The sequence below is a fragment of the Sminthopsis crassicaudata genome, chromosome 5 (genome assembly GCF_048593235.1).
Source record: "Sminthopsis crassicaudata isolate SCR6 chromosome 5, ASM4859323v1, whole genome shotgun sequence".
Lineage (NCBI taxonomy): Eukaryota > Metazoa > Chordata > Mammalia > Dasyuromorphia > Dasyuridae > Sminthopsis > Sminthopsis crassicaudata.
The window spans coordinates 208,787,225-208,802,752 of record NC_133621.1 but is presented as its reverse complement, the minus strand read 5'-3'; the positions used below and the strand labels follow the sequence as shown (position 1 = coordinate 208,802,752).

Sequence of the window (15,528 nt, the reverse complement as noted above, 5' to 3'; positions counted from 1 at the left end):
TATGAACTCTATTATAATAAAGTCTATTGTTTATATCAGGAAAAAGGTAAAAATGCTCTTTAATAATAACTAAATCTAGGACCCACATCAAGGTTGTTATACTTTATTTATATTTTAAGGATTATGATGCTGGGGGTAGCTAGGTGGCGCAGTGGAGAGAGCACCAGCCCTGAATTCAAGAGGACCCGAGTTCAAATGTAGTCCCAGACACTTAATACTTCCTAGCTGTGTGACCCTGGGCAAGTCACTTAACCCCAGTCTCAGGGGGGGAAAAAAAAGAATTATGATGCTAAGATCATGGCCTCATAGGTTTTTGAGCTGTAAAAGACCATAGAGATAGCTATAGACCGTAGAGATAGACCATAGAGTCTAGCTCCCTAATTTTACAGATTAAAAAAACTGATGCCCAGAGTGGTAAGATGGTAGGCTGCCTGACATCAAATCTAGTTATCTTTCAATATCATAAAGCTAGGAAAATCTAAAAATTTTATTATGGGCATATCTATTATAGCAAATCAATAGACTACCATTTTAATTTCATTTTAGAAGTCATTTTGATTGATTGCATTATTTGCGTGGCAAATGTTATCATCATTAGCATTTATATATTTTTAATTTAACCTGCTAATATGTTCTATTTGTTTTAAAGGAAATCTCAAAATATATGCAATTTCTCCTGTGTTAGCCGCCTCTGCTTTCTATTACTCTTTGCCCAGAAGTAATATTTAACCTTTAGCAATCTTGGTGTACATTCTCTTGTAAACTGACCCTTTTAGATATGACCATGTGATATCCTGTCCTTCTTCCCCACTTCTACACCTACCTCCTACTGTCACACTAATTCCAGGGATATATAGAATGCACATACTCAGTAAGTACCTTTTTTTTTTTTTTTTTTTTTTTTTTTGCTAACACAATTGGGGTTAAGTGACTTGCCCAGGGTCACACAGCTAGGAAGTGTTAAGTGTCTGAGGTCAAACTTGAACTCAGGTTCTCCTGACTTCAGGGCTGGTGCTCTATCCACTGCGCCACCTAGCTGCCCCAGTAAGTACCTATTCCATCAAATATATTAATCAGCACTGTTGACTGGAAAGTGAAAATTTTTCATGTTTAACTGACTAAAACAGGCAAAAAACAGCACATAAAATTTTAAACCTGACATGAAAACAATTCAGGAATTGGTACCTTTTCAACTTTTATTTTTGTACTTTAGTTTATTTTTATTATGATTAAGTTGGACACATTTGAGTCATTGCAGTGTTTTTGGCCAAAGCTGTTATTATTTTCTACTTTTTGGCTTCTGTGTTAGGTATGAGATTGCTGTTTCAAAGCATAATTGGCTGCCTAAGGAATCACAGTAAGTTCCCATTGCTGGAAGTCTTTGAAAAGATTTTAATAAACCCTTATTGGGGAAGTTGTAATGGGAATTGCTGTTTGGCCATGGCTTGGACTAGATGACTATATAACTCATAGACTTGAGGAAAAATGTGAGAACGATCTAGAAATGATGCTTTTTTTTTTTTTTTTTTTTTTGGCAGTGTCACAACTAAGACTAGTTTTTTTTTTAATAGATTGCCTTTCATTTTGTATATCTAATACTCAGGAACAGAAACAAGAACTAAATAATTTATATTGCAGAGACAATCATTGCAATTATGTACCTTTTAACTTTTTTATTTTATTTTTTAATTAATTTTTATAATTATAACATTTTTGACAGTACATATGCATAGGTAATTTTTTTTTTTTTTTACAACATTATCCCTTGTACTCCCTTCTGTTCCGAATTTTCCCCTCCTTCCCTCCACCCCCTCCCCTAGATGGCAGGCATTCCCATACATATTAAATATCTTATAGCATATCCTAGGTACAACATGTATGTGCAGAACCAACTTTTATTGTTGTTGTTGTTGCAAAGGAAGAATTGGATTTGGAAGGTAAAAATAACCTGGGGAGAAAAACAAAAAAATGCTCACAGTTTACACTCATTTCCCAGTGTTCCTTCTCTGGGTGTAGCTACCTCTGTCCATCATTGATCAATTGGAATTGGATTAGCTCTTCTCTATGTTGAAGATATCCACTTCCATCAGAATACATCCTCATACAGTATTGTTGTTGAAGTGTATAGTGATCTTCTGGTTCTGCTCGTTTCACTCAGCATCAGTTGATGTAAGTCTCTCCAAGCCTCTCTGTATTCATCCTGCTGGTCATTTCTTACAGAATAATAATATTCCATAACATTCATATACCACAATTTACCCACCATTCTCCAATTGATGGGCATCCATTCAACTTCCAGTTTCTAGCCACTACAAAAAGAGCTGCCACAAACATTTTGGCACATACAGAGCCCTTTCCCTTCTTTAATATTTCCTTGGGATATAAGCCCAGTTACCTTTTAACTTTCATTCATTCATACTACACACTCCAAAATATTAAACAATTTAGTTCATCTCAACTCAACAAACATTTCTTAAGCAGCTACTTTGACTATCTATGTTCAGTTATTGTTAGTGATTATTGATTATATTACGTGTTATAATAATAATAGTAATGATTAGGATTAACAAAATTGTGCTTTATACATTCCAAAATGTTTGATTTGGCTATACACTTTATTTTGTGTATATGTATATGTGTGTGCGTGAATACATACACACATATATATATATATGTACACACACATATATACACATGTATCATATATCTAAATATTTACATATATACATGTATATATGTACATATACACATTCATATCTACCCATATATCTAGATGTGCATATACACACATAGACACATAGACACATGCATACACACACACACACACACATGCTCATAATGAGGTATATAGTCAAACCAGACATTATGGAATATATGCAGCACAATTTTACTAATATAGAGATGTGTGTACACGTGTACATACACAAAAGTGTACACATGCATATAAACACACAATGCATACAAATATCCATATGTGTGTGTATACACACACATTTATAAAATGAGCTAGAGAAGAAAGTGCTGAAGCACTCTAGTATCTTTGCCAAGAAAAGCTTAGATGGGGTCATAAAGTGTCGGGCGTGTGTGTTATGTGAGCACATATGTATATATATGAGTTGTGTGTCTGCATCCCCCGGGTACATAGGGCAGCGTGGTGGAGTAGCTGGTCTTGCAGTCAGAAAGGCCTGGTTTTAGGTTCTATCTCAAATTACTTTTGTGACTAAAGAACTCACTCAGCCTTTCAGTTGCCCAGGCAACTCTCCATGACTATAAATTGCAGAGGAGTTTCCTCCCTGAGATCTCCCTACATTGATGAAAGTCATAGCTTTAGGCAAAAATCCATAAACTGAAACCCCAAACCATTTTTTACACAGATATGTTTACTACTGGGGACACCAAAATAATATAATGAATATTGTTCTATTAGGATTGGACATACAAAAAACAAAGTAAGAACATTTTGGCTCTTTAAGAGCTTTAAGAGCTTATATCCTTCTGACATGACCCTCATTTTTTACTCTAATTGTAGTTGTTTAGTTATGTAGTTGGGTCTGACTCTTTATGATTCCTTTTTGGGTTTTCTTGATAATGATACTGGAGTGGTTCTCCATTTCCTTTTCCAGCTCATTTTACAGATGAGGAAACTGAGGCAAACAGGATGAAGTGACTTGTCCAGGGTCACACTGCTAGTCAGTGTCTGAGGCTAGATTTGAACTCATGAGTCTTCCTGATTTTAGGCCCCATACTTCATCTACTGTACCATGTAGCTGCCATTTTTACCCTAGAATGGCACCTAATTTTTACTCCAATTGTGATGATGTCTTTCAGTTATCTACATCTTTTTATTCAGAGCTTTCCAGACAGCAAGCCTTTATTAAGTACTTACCATGTGCCAAATATCATGCTAAGTGCTATAAGCATAAAGGCCATAAAGACACGTTTCTGCCCAAAAAAGCTTCAATTCTAATAGGAGAAGACATGTATAGAAAGAAGCTGAAAAAAAGGGGTGGGGGAGAAAAGCTTTTCTGCGCAGCCAAAAGGGAATGAAACATGTCTGCTTTAAGCTCATCCCCCAACTGAATTCCTTTGGGGAATTCACTAGTAGGAAAAGGGGGCAGGTATGAGATAGGGATGTTATAAGGTGAGAAGGCAGCTCAACCATGGTGCCTGAGCTAGGAAGGCACAGCCAGACTCTTCCTAGATTTTTTTTAATGTGATAAAAATAAATTTACCAGGGCAGTATTGCATGTTGAATTTCTAACCAAATAATCTCTGTTCATCAATTACCAAAAATTTTAAAAAATTTTATTATTCCATAATTCACACATAATATTTTGGCAAAACATTGTGCTAGTTTTCCTAATGTTTTAATGTTAGTATTAGTCAACTTGTCTTCATGAAATGTAGAAGAAATGAAAAAAAAGGAGGATTAGGAAAAGAGAGCCACTGAGTATTCACATTATCATAAACTAAACTAATTGGGAGGGACCTTCAGGGTCATAGCAGATGAAAAACGAAGGGCCGGGGATTTGTCCAGTTTCAAAGGTAACACAGCCAAGATTTGAATTCATGCTCTTAGAAGCCAAGTCTACTTACTTTTTTTTTTCTACTCTTCTCCACTTCTTCTCAATTCTGTGCAAAATGAAGGAATCCCTTTTATTTGCTGCCAGGCATACCTACCTCTCACCAAAATTCATTTTAGCAAAAATCCCTATACAACAAAAAGTCAAAATCAGTGTCCCACGTCACACAAAGGATGATCAGATCTTCACATTGGTGGTTCATTTATTGTTATAAAATGATTTGGGGCTTTCACCCATCATTATATGCAATTATGGACATTAAGAACAACTTGAGAAACACACACACATCATAAACATCTCCTTGTAGCTACAGAAATGTATCTTCAGCCATATATTCACTGCAGCCCTCTTCTTAGCCAACACAATCTTTTTTACCAACAAAGAGGGGGGAGCTCTTTTGTGGGACCATCTCCGGGTTAGACTCAATACATGTAAAAATGCCAGGTGACTCCACTTAAGGAGTTGTAGTGGCCAGAGAAGAATTATTGCTTCCTTCACTTTGTGGACTTGGTGAGTCCTCACGAGGTATACAAAAAATCAGCACCAGATGGCTCTCAAGGAGATACTGCTAATGTTTCTGTGGCCGTTGACTCACTCTGCCAAGGAGGGTTTTTATTTTATTAATTTATTTTTTTGCCATAGATCAACATGGTAATAACACACATCACACTGTAGATTTGATGTCCTGTGACACAGATCCTTAGTTAGAATGGCAGGACTCCATGAAGGTCCAGCTTCTTAATTCCTGGGAAGGATTAATTCTTTCCCCCCAAACAAGTGAGTTGTAGATGCAATTATTGTAGTTGCAGACAACTGGTATCCCACAAAGGCTCTTGTTTGCTTGGCACATTCTTAGACAATGATAGCCAGAGATGACTGAAGCAGATCTTAGCTCATTATTGGAGGATGAACCAGAATCGTAAATTTGTAGGGTAAATAGGTTTGAGGTTCATCCTCCTTTACAGAAAAGAGATAGATGCCCAGAGATGTCAGATGCCTTGCCCAGAATTACTTATCTATTTCTATCTCCAGAACATAGTATGCGGCTAATTCTTTTTTTTTTTTTTTTCTTTTTTGCTGAGGCAGTTGGGATTAAGTGACTTGCCCAGAGTCACCCAGCTGCTAAGTTTTGAGGTCACTTTTGAACTTGGGTCTTCCTGACCTGGGGCTCTGTGCACTATGGGGCCAACTAGCTGCCCAGCCATGTTGCACGTTTTTCTTTTTTCTTCTTCATACTTGCTGTAGTGCATATAGATGATGTACCTGTTACAATAAATTAAAGCATGTTGCCACTAACCCCCCCCGAATATGATAAGATATTCTGCGTTGTGAAAACGTCAGATAAAAAGCAGCTCGTAATTTTATAATTCTTTAAATTTTGTGAGGCATTTTACATGTATCTTGGTTCTTACGGGCCAGTGAGGGAGATGCTATTATTATTCTAATTTTATAAATGGGGAAACTGAGACTAAGGGCAATGAGGTGATTCTTGCCCAGGACGGCACAATCAAAAGTGTCTGAGGCAGGATTTGAACCCAGTTCTGTCTGACTTCACACCTGGGGCTATAAACTACAATACTAAACATTGCCTTCCCTTCTTGCTTTCTGTCTCTCTGTCCTTCTCTCTCGGTCTCTCTCGGTCTCTCTGTCTCTCTCTCTCTCTGTCTCTCTCTCTCTCTTCCTCTCTCTCTGTCTCTGTCTCTCTGTTTCTCTGTCTCTGTCTCTCTCTCTCTGTCTGTCTGTCTTTCTGTCTCTCCATCTCCATCTCTGTTTTTGTCTGTGTGTCTCTGTCTCTCTTTTTCTCTCTGTCTCTCTGTCTCTCTCTGTCTCTCTGTCTCTCTCTCTCTCTCTCTCTCTCTGTCTTTCTGCCTCTGTCTCTTTGTTTCTGTCTCTCCATCTCCATCTCTGTTTTTGTCTGTGTGTCTCTGTCTCTCTGCCTCTTTCTCTCTGTCTCTCTCTGTCTCTGTCTTTCTGTCTCTATCTCCATCTCTCTCTCTTTTACTCTCTCTGTCTCTCTGCCTCTGTCTCTGTCTCTCTGCCTCTGTCTTTGTCTCTCTGTCTCTCTGTCTCTCTGTCTCTCTCTCTCTCTCTCTCTCTGTCTTTCTGCCTCTGTCTCTTTGTTTCTGTCTCTCCATCTCCATCTCTGTTTTTGTCTGCGTGTCTCTGTCTCTCTGCCTTTCTCTCTGTCTCTGTCTTTCTGTCTCTATCTCCATCTCTCTCTCTTTTACTCTCTCTGTCTTTCTGCCTCTCTCTTTGTCTCTCCATCTCCATCTCTGTTTTTGTCTGCGTGTCTGTCTCTCTGCCTCTTTCTCTCTGTCTCTCTCTTTTTCTCTCTCTGTCTCTGTCTTTCTGTCTCTATCTCCGTCTCTCTCTCTTTTACTCTCTCTGTCTTTCTGCCTCTCTCTTTGTCTCTCCATTTCCATCTGTCTCTGTCTGTATCTCTCTCTCCTTTTTCTCTTTCTCCCTCCTTTCCCCTTCCCCTTCTCCCCCTCCCCTCCTTCTTCTCTTTCTCCTCTCTCACTTCTCTCTCTCTGCTTCTAATTGTAACACTTGCTGCATTCTTTTTCTAATAAATGTAACCAGCTTGCATTTTCAAAGTCCCTCAAAATTATTGAAAAAATTTAGACTGTGTACTTGAAACTGTAAATACAGTATCACTACCACCTTCATCATCTTATACAGGTCTAGTCTCAACTGGGCTCTGAGGGTGAACCAATTGTTTTTTGTGTTCAGCTGATTTTATTAACAAGAGCTCTCTAACATGCTTTAGTTATCATTGATATGAACGTCTTTTAATTTCTGGGAGATATAAAGAGACCTTATCAAACGCCTAGTATTTTTTCCTGGAACACTACAAGTGTTAAATTTAATTCAGTGAAGAGGCTTAATTGGAGGACTTATTTGTGAAGTTTACATAGCCTAAAATACTAAAACATATCAATTCAGAAATTTCCAATTATGGTATTGAGATGTGATCTTCACAGTTCCTTTTTTTTTTTTTTTTGTAAAATGTTAAAACCTGAGCAATAATTAATGGTCTAAGGAGAATTTGCTCAAATTTGCTCAATTTATTATTCTTTGGTGAAATAGAATTATTGTTTGTCCAATAACCCACAATTCAACATGTCCTAAAGAAACTATCACAACCTCATCTCTGGCACACGGCCTCCCCCATGTATAATAAATGTTGAATTGAATCAACTCTCAGATTGGAGGTTATATTCCTTTGTTTACCAGAATTTTGGAGATCTAGTTTTAACAACATCTCAACTCAGCCTCTTCTCACAGAAAACATGCTGTGTTGAGTACACCAAAATATTGGAGTGATTTGTCATTACTTTCTTCAAATCATTTTACAAACAGGGAAACTAAGGCAAATAGGGTTAAATGACTTACTCAGAGTCACATAATTAGTAAGTATCTGAGGTCAGATTTGAATTCAGGGAGATGAGGCTTCCTGATTCCAGATCTAGGAGTTCTATTAGACACTGTACCATCTAGCCACACAGGTTCTCAAAATCTCTTTTCATTTATAATCTAGAATATTGTTATTACTAAATTACAACCCATTTACTGGATTTCATATTTAAAGAGGATAGTAGTAGGTGAATTAAAAATCACTTTTTATTGATCATGTAAAGCGATTTAGGAATCCTTTATGTGGAAACAACACATTTAAAACATATTTAACATCAGTAGAGAATTTTTGAAGTAGAAATGTAATTACAGAATAGTGTCTCCACATTATACTTTAGTAAGACCTGGTTTAAACCAATTTAATATGAAGAGATTTGTGTTATTCAGAATCAATTTTACTGTATCTTTTATTCTTATTTAGAATGCAAAAGTTTGCACTTATTTTAAGAGCTATGGAACCCTTGAATTTTAATTCCAGCTTTGCATGTAATTTTGCCCATAAAATATTTGTGCCTCATTTCCCCCATTTGTAACAAGGAGATCTATTTCAAAGGGATGCATTTAGTTGAAAAATATTTTGAAAATAAAATCTCTCATGATATAAGGATATTAAAATGGCAGGGGGTTATCAATAAACCATTACATAGTTTTTCAATTCAATGATGTTTGCTATTCAGCCATTAATAAGGAGAAATGGAGCAAAGGAAAATTGCTTTTATAGAAAGGATTCACCAAAATTGTGACAAAAAAATTGTGACAATCTGGTTGGTGTGATCAGCCTTTCCTCCAATTTTTCTTAGGATGTCATCTCATTTTAGGTTCATAAAAAATTTTGACCCAAAAAAGGGACCTTAGAGAATCTATTATTATTTTTATACCTTGGGAAAACTGTAGCCCAAAGAGAAAAAAACAGGCTTGCTGGAGGTCCTGCAAACTATCAAAGAAGAAGGAAACTAGCATTCACAAAACTATATGTTTCTCTGAATTCAAAACCCAATATTTCATTCCATGCATGGTGCTATTTTCCCTATACTCCCTGTTTAAGCCTCTTAAATTTTTATTTTTATTAAAGAAATATTTTAGGGGATTCCCCCCAAATATTTGCAATTTTAAAAACATATGAAAGATTTTTGATCTTAAAGAAAAAGTTTTTTATACACGTTTTTTAAAAGCACAAAAAATTAAGAGAAACAGCAATTTTTAACATTGGAAAAAAACACTTGATTTTGAAAAATAGAAGACCTGAATTTGCAAATATTATTGTTTTGCAAATATTTTACGCATAGACATAAACACAATCTATTTTATCATAATCAACCATTTTGATTTTAGCCCATTGAGAAATATCTACAATTTTCCAGTAGATGGCACTAGTCTTATGTTCTTTTCTTTATTAACTGTATAATATTGTGATCCCAATTACAGAATACAGTACCACAGAGATACATTGTTGTGGGGAGTTAACCAAAAGTATATGAAAAATATCCCATTAAGCATCATGAGCATTTAGAAACGACATAATTTTTCTGCTTTCATTATAATCCAACAATATTGGTAACTAGCAAAACTGGTTTCCATTTCTTACAGTGATTGCAGAACATCTATAATCTTGAATATATGCTACAAAAATTACTTTTCTCTGTGTCTGAAATTGGATTCCCATAAAGTAAATTACATACCAAATAAGAGAGGTGGGATAGTATAGAATATTCAGAGACAACCTCAGAGATATGAACTGGATTCAAATCCCCTGTCTCACATTTAACTGGCTATATGAGACTCAAGGCAAGGCATTTTATAAAACCGATCAGTACCGCCAGGGATCTTCTAAGACTAGAAGTTGCTGAGAATGGAGGGAGCATTACTGGGGAATTATCGAATCCTATAAAACTGAAAGTCTGGGCAAAACCAAAAACAAAACCAAACAGAATCAAAATAGATGGTTTAGCCACAATTTATACAATTTTCTATGCAGATTTATGTTCTGTGGCAGACTACCTACGATTTAAAGAAAGCTTCACATTTTGTTTTGTCGTGTTTTTAGTTACTAAAGACTCTTGAAAAGTTATTAATCTAACACTTTAAATGTTGACAGTGCTGCTTACATCACAAATATTTTGCATGATAAAGAAATATTTTAGAAAACCAAATCCTTGCAAAATGCTGAGGTCTTATAGAATTCATCTAAGTTTCTTGTTGAATAAAGTATTCTAGTAGATCAATACTATAATAAAGTTTAAGTTAATGTCAAGAAATTGCTGTTCAGTGTATAATTATTAGGCTGATTTTAAAATATTATTTGTGGACAGTACTTTTTAGAGGCTAAATTGGTACTCTACAATACATCTGTAAGAGTAGGGTGTTGGGCATATGGTATACATTTTTATAGTAAATAGCATAAATTCTTTATAATGCATAATACACATTAATAGTTCTAAATTATATAGTAACATCTGTAACAGTACAAATGAAATATGCATGAATGGAAAACAAATTATCATTTTTGTGAAAGAAAATTCAGTATTCAAACAGTAAAGATTATGAAAAATAATGCTCAAGATATGAGTTTGAAATATCTGAGAAAATTGTACAATGCTAGATAATCCTGATGACAAGATTTTTATTTTTTGTTGTATCATGTATCTGAAAGCATATATCAATTACTTATGAATTTGTCTATGATTGGACAAAGTATGCATTACATTTTCCAGAACAAAATGCCAGAAACATCTTGCTAATAATATATGTAACCTAATAGATGTTTCTTGGCAAGATTCATTAATGAAAAGTGAAAAAAAGGGGGGCATTCAGTAATGTCATTACAGTTACATACCTATTGGATTTTCCATTATAAATCAGACTTTTTCCAGTCTTCATAATTCTTTCTTACAGACGAACTCGAGACTTAAATATTTCATGACAGGCTCTCCCCGATGTACTTCTAATTAGTAAAAATTAAACACCAAATTTTTTTATTATGTTCCTAAGGTCTGTTGTTATTTGAGCATTTCAGTCATGTCTGACTCTTTGTGACCCCATTTGGGTTTTTCTTGGCAAAGATAGTGGAGTGGTTTGCCATTTCCTTCTCCAGCTCATTTTATAGATGAGGAAACTGAGGCAAACAGGATTAAGCACCTTATCCAGATTCATACAGCTACTAAGTATGTTCAATTGGATTTGAAGTCAGGCCCAGTATACCCCAGTGCTCCACTGGGCCATCTTTACATCTTTGTAGCATTTGAAGTTTACAAATGTACTTTATATATATTTTCTCATTTAATCTCCAAAAAAATCTTGTGAGGTCTGTATTATTAGTACTATTTTTATCCCCATTTGACAGGTAAGATAACTGAGTCATAAAGCAGCTGCCAGTTTACCCATGAGAATATAGCCAGGAGGGACTGCCAGGATTCAAATCAGGTCTTCTATTTTCAAACCTAGTGTTTTTTTCCAATGTAAAAATCACTGTTTTCTCCTGATTTTTTGTGCTTTTAAAAATGTAAATAGAACTTTTCTTTAGGATCAAAATCTTCTATATGTTTTAAGTAGAATATTAATAATTTTCAAAAGTTACATTCATAGTTTTTTTATTGTATGAATAACTTTTTTACCACAAAGGTCGACTCTGAAATTACAAATATACAATAAAAGTGTCATTTAAAAAATGCTTCACAAGAAGCTTAAATTATGAAGATTTAAATTCACACAGAGACCTGCTCAGTTATCCTCTTTTCAGACATTCTCCAAAACACTGAATACTGGCTTACTTAGATTGCAAAAGGACAGAAAACACATTCTTCATAACCCAATTATTACTAGTGGTGACCTTTAGAATAAACAAAAGTAATAGTGATATCTTCTTAAAAGGTATGGAAGGCATTCTTAGGATCCTCATAAATTTTATGCAAGAGAAATACTATGTTTCTTATAGTCAAAGAGAATTTAAACTTTCCTTAATAGTATAGTGATTTGTCAGTTATCTGAATAGTATGATTCATATAGAAAGCTAAGTATAGTAGAGTGGATTTATCTTAACAGAATTATATTGTATGCCATGTTTGTCAGCTCAAACACTCCATGATGGATCTATAGTTTATTAGAAATAGAAGGAATTCCTTAGAAATATATCATTGAGTCACACAATCACAGAATTACAGAGCTGAAAGATACCTTAGGGAACTTGTAGGCTAACTCATAACTGAACTGAGTTCAAGTCTGAGACCCTTAGCTAGCTGTGTGAAATCAATAATTCCCGTTTGCCTCAGTTTCCTCATCTGTAAAATGAGATGGCGAAGAAAATGGAAAATCCCTCCAATATCTTTGCCAAGGAAGCTCCAAATGGGATCTCAAAGAGTTGTATATGATTTTAAAAAATGGCAATGATGATGACAAAAATTGTTGCTTGAAATCCTTCCGTGAAGGCAACTCACTACCTCCCAAGGAAGCCCCAAAGTTCCTCCTTTTACAGATGGGAATTAGATCCACAAAAGAAGTGATCTGCCTACCCCAGCTAGCAAAGCTGAGAATTAGTCCAGGTCATTTAGTCAGTCAACAAACGCATGGTATTGTGTCAAGGGATGGGGATACAAAGAAGGCAAAAAGGCAAAAAGCAAAAAACATGGTCCCCTGATCTCTAGGAGGTCACATTCTAATGGAGACAACGTGCAAAAAATGTGCAGGGATGACAGATATACAGAGTAGAGAGAAGGTAATTTTAGAGGCAAGAAACTAAGAGTAGTAGGAAATGGAGGGGATATTGAAGAAAGAGAAGAAGCGGAGATAAAGAGGGAGGGCATTGCCTTTTTGGGAAGCAGCCAAAGAAAAACCATGGAATCAAGAGAGTGTTGTCTTTGAAGAGGTTCTGAGTGAGGAGGCTATTGTTGATGGATCCTAGAGGTCACAGGGTAATCAAATAGAAGTAGATTGAAAGACAGGAAGGGGCAAGGTTGTGAAAGGCTTTGAAAGCCAAACAGAGATTTCATGTTTTATCCTCAAGGTAATGGAAGAAGTTACTGAGTTTATTGAGGAGAGGGTGGATGGGGTGATGACATGGTTAAACCTGTGTTTTAGGAAAATAATTTTGGTGGCTGAGTGGAGGGTGAGTTGGAGAAGGAGAACTTGAGGGAGGTTGACAAACCAAAAGATTATTATGGTATTGCAGGTGAGAGATGATGAAGGCTCCCGTCATCATCTGATGACGTGGAGAGAAGTGATGCTGTGAAAGCAGAAGAGACAAATCTTGGCAACAGATTAAATCCTGAGCTAGGGTGGAAGTGGGGAGGTGGGCTTAAGAGAGGAGTTGAGGAGGATTCCCCAATTAACAAGGTTTTGTTGTCATGCTTCCATGAAATGAATTTACCCATTTAGTTCAATTCATCAACTAGTCAGTCTGTTAGTATTTACTCAGTACTCTACTATGTATCAGACACTAAATAAGATGTTGCATACAAAGACAAAAATGAAATAATCCTAGCCCTCGAGTTTACATGCTATTGGAGGAAATATCATATATATATATATATATACACACACATATATATATGTATAGATAAAATGTATACACACATACACATACACACATACACACATATATATATACATGTATATACACATATAAATACACATTCATACACACCCATCTTTGTGTACACACATGCAACATATACATACACATATACACATATGTATTTGCATAATTCAGGGACATAGGACATATGGTGTAGAGACACATGTGTATGTGCATCTGTATATATGTATCATATATTCTTCTTGTTTTTCAATCATGTCCAATTTTTTGTGCCATCCTGTATTAGTCTGAGGATTGGATGACTTTGTACAACTCTTCATCCCTTAAATCCATTTCACATTCAAGTTGTGATGTAATTGGTCCTTTGAAAATGAAGGATGAACAATAACATGTATTATACAAATGAAATACAAGTTCACTTGGTTGGGAAGTCAATTTAGCTGAGAGGATCAGCAAAGATTTGGTGTAGGAGATGATGTTTGAGCTTAGAATTCTAAGACATGGATATAGGGAGATATGCTTTCCAGGTGTGAGGGATAGTCTAGGTGTGGAGTCAGGAGATGAGCATTAGAAACACTGAAACAAACTAAAGGGAAATAAGCCTGACAAGGTAGGTTGGAGCCAGATTGTGAAGGGAATTAAATGTCCCCTAAAGGTGTTTGTATTTGATTTGAACCTATTGAGTGAGTAGAAAAAATACCAGGGTCAGACTTAGATGTTGGCAGTATTACTTTGGCAGGTGAGTGGTGAATGGATTGGAGTAGGAAAATACTTGAGGCAAGGAGATTAGAAGAAAACTATTATAGAGGCCAGATTAGAGGGGATCAGGGCTTTCACTGGGGTTGTGGTCACATGAGTGCAGAGAAGGGCACTTCTGTGAAAGATGTATAATAGAATCAATAAGACTTGCCCACTGATTGAATACATTTAGTACTATGATATATTTTTAAAAAATTCATTCTATTAATATATTTTTGTTGATTAAGTAAGCATTCTTTTGGGTCCTAGAAAAATATAGTTAATGGTTGTTTCATTTGATTTATTAGATCATCAATGTTAAAACTAATGCCTCTGTTAGTTTCAGTATACTATTTGACCCTCAACAAATTGTTTAGACCAGTGGTTTTCAATATATGCTTCACAGAATATTGGGAGGTCTCTGAAACTCTTTCAGAGGGTCTACAAATTCAAAATTAATTTTTATTTCAATAGAGTAAATATCTATAAATATAACTCATGTAAACAAAAAACTATTTGGACAGATCCTCAATAATTTTTATTAGTATAAAGATACCGAGAATAAAAGTTTGAAAACTACTGGTAAAGAACATACCTTTGGCCATAAAGTAGACTGGACAAAGGAATATGACTAAATCAATGAAAATTCTTCATCAATACTAGAAAAAGATCAGCTTATGTCCTACTTATTATGAATAAAATACATAAAACTTCATTCCCATACAAGATACAACACATTTTAATATCTGTTTTCAGGGAATTTGTATTCTTCTAAAAAAAATGTACTTGCATCTTCACTCTAATTTATGGTGAAATAGGAGGGTGAGTAGACTTCTTAGATAAAAAATGTCTCCTGATTAAGTCTTTGACAGAATAAAAGTAGTTGAGATATGGGAAAGAGATAAAAGAGATGAATGAAGGTAGAGAAATAAAAGACTGAAGGGAAAAGAGACAATATCAGTGGGTGAAAATCTACAACTAACCGTCTGACCTTGGAATAATCTCTTATTGCTATTTCCTAAGGCTTGCTTTCCACATTAAAAAGAAATGAAGCATTGGAATAGATAGTCTAGAATTGTTAAGCAATGAAATATCAATAAGATGATTTTGGATTTTGGAAATCAAAAGAGAGCTGGTAAAGGAATGAAAATGGAGGATTTTCATAGTAAGAAGAAGGATAACTTTAACTGCAACTTTTTAGTTGAGTTTTTCCATTGAACAGTCAAAGAATAACACCAAATTGAGAATTATGCCAGATCAACA

At 35.3% G+C, this 15,528-nt stretch overlaps 1 protein-coding gene across 1 annotated transcript in view; it reads left to right on the top strand.

Moving 5' to 3' along the window:
• The window catches only part of MSRB3 (methionine sulfoxide reductase B3), a 183,765-nt gene that overhangs the window by 35,226 nt on the left and 133,011 nt on the right, over positions 1 to 15,528 (top strand). The gene's annotated exons all lie outside the window — the stretch shown is intronic.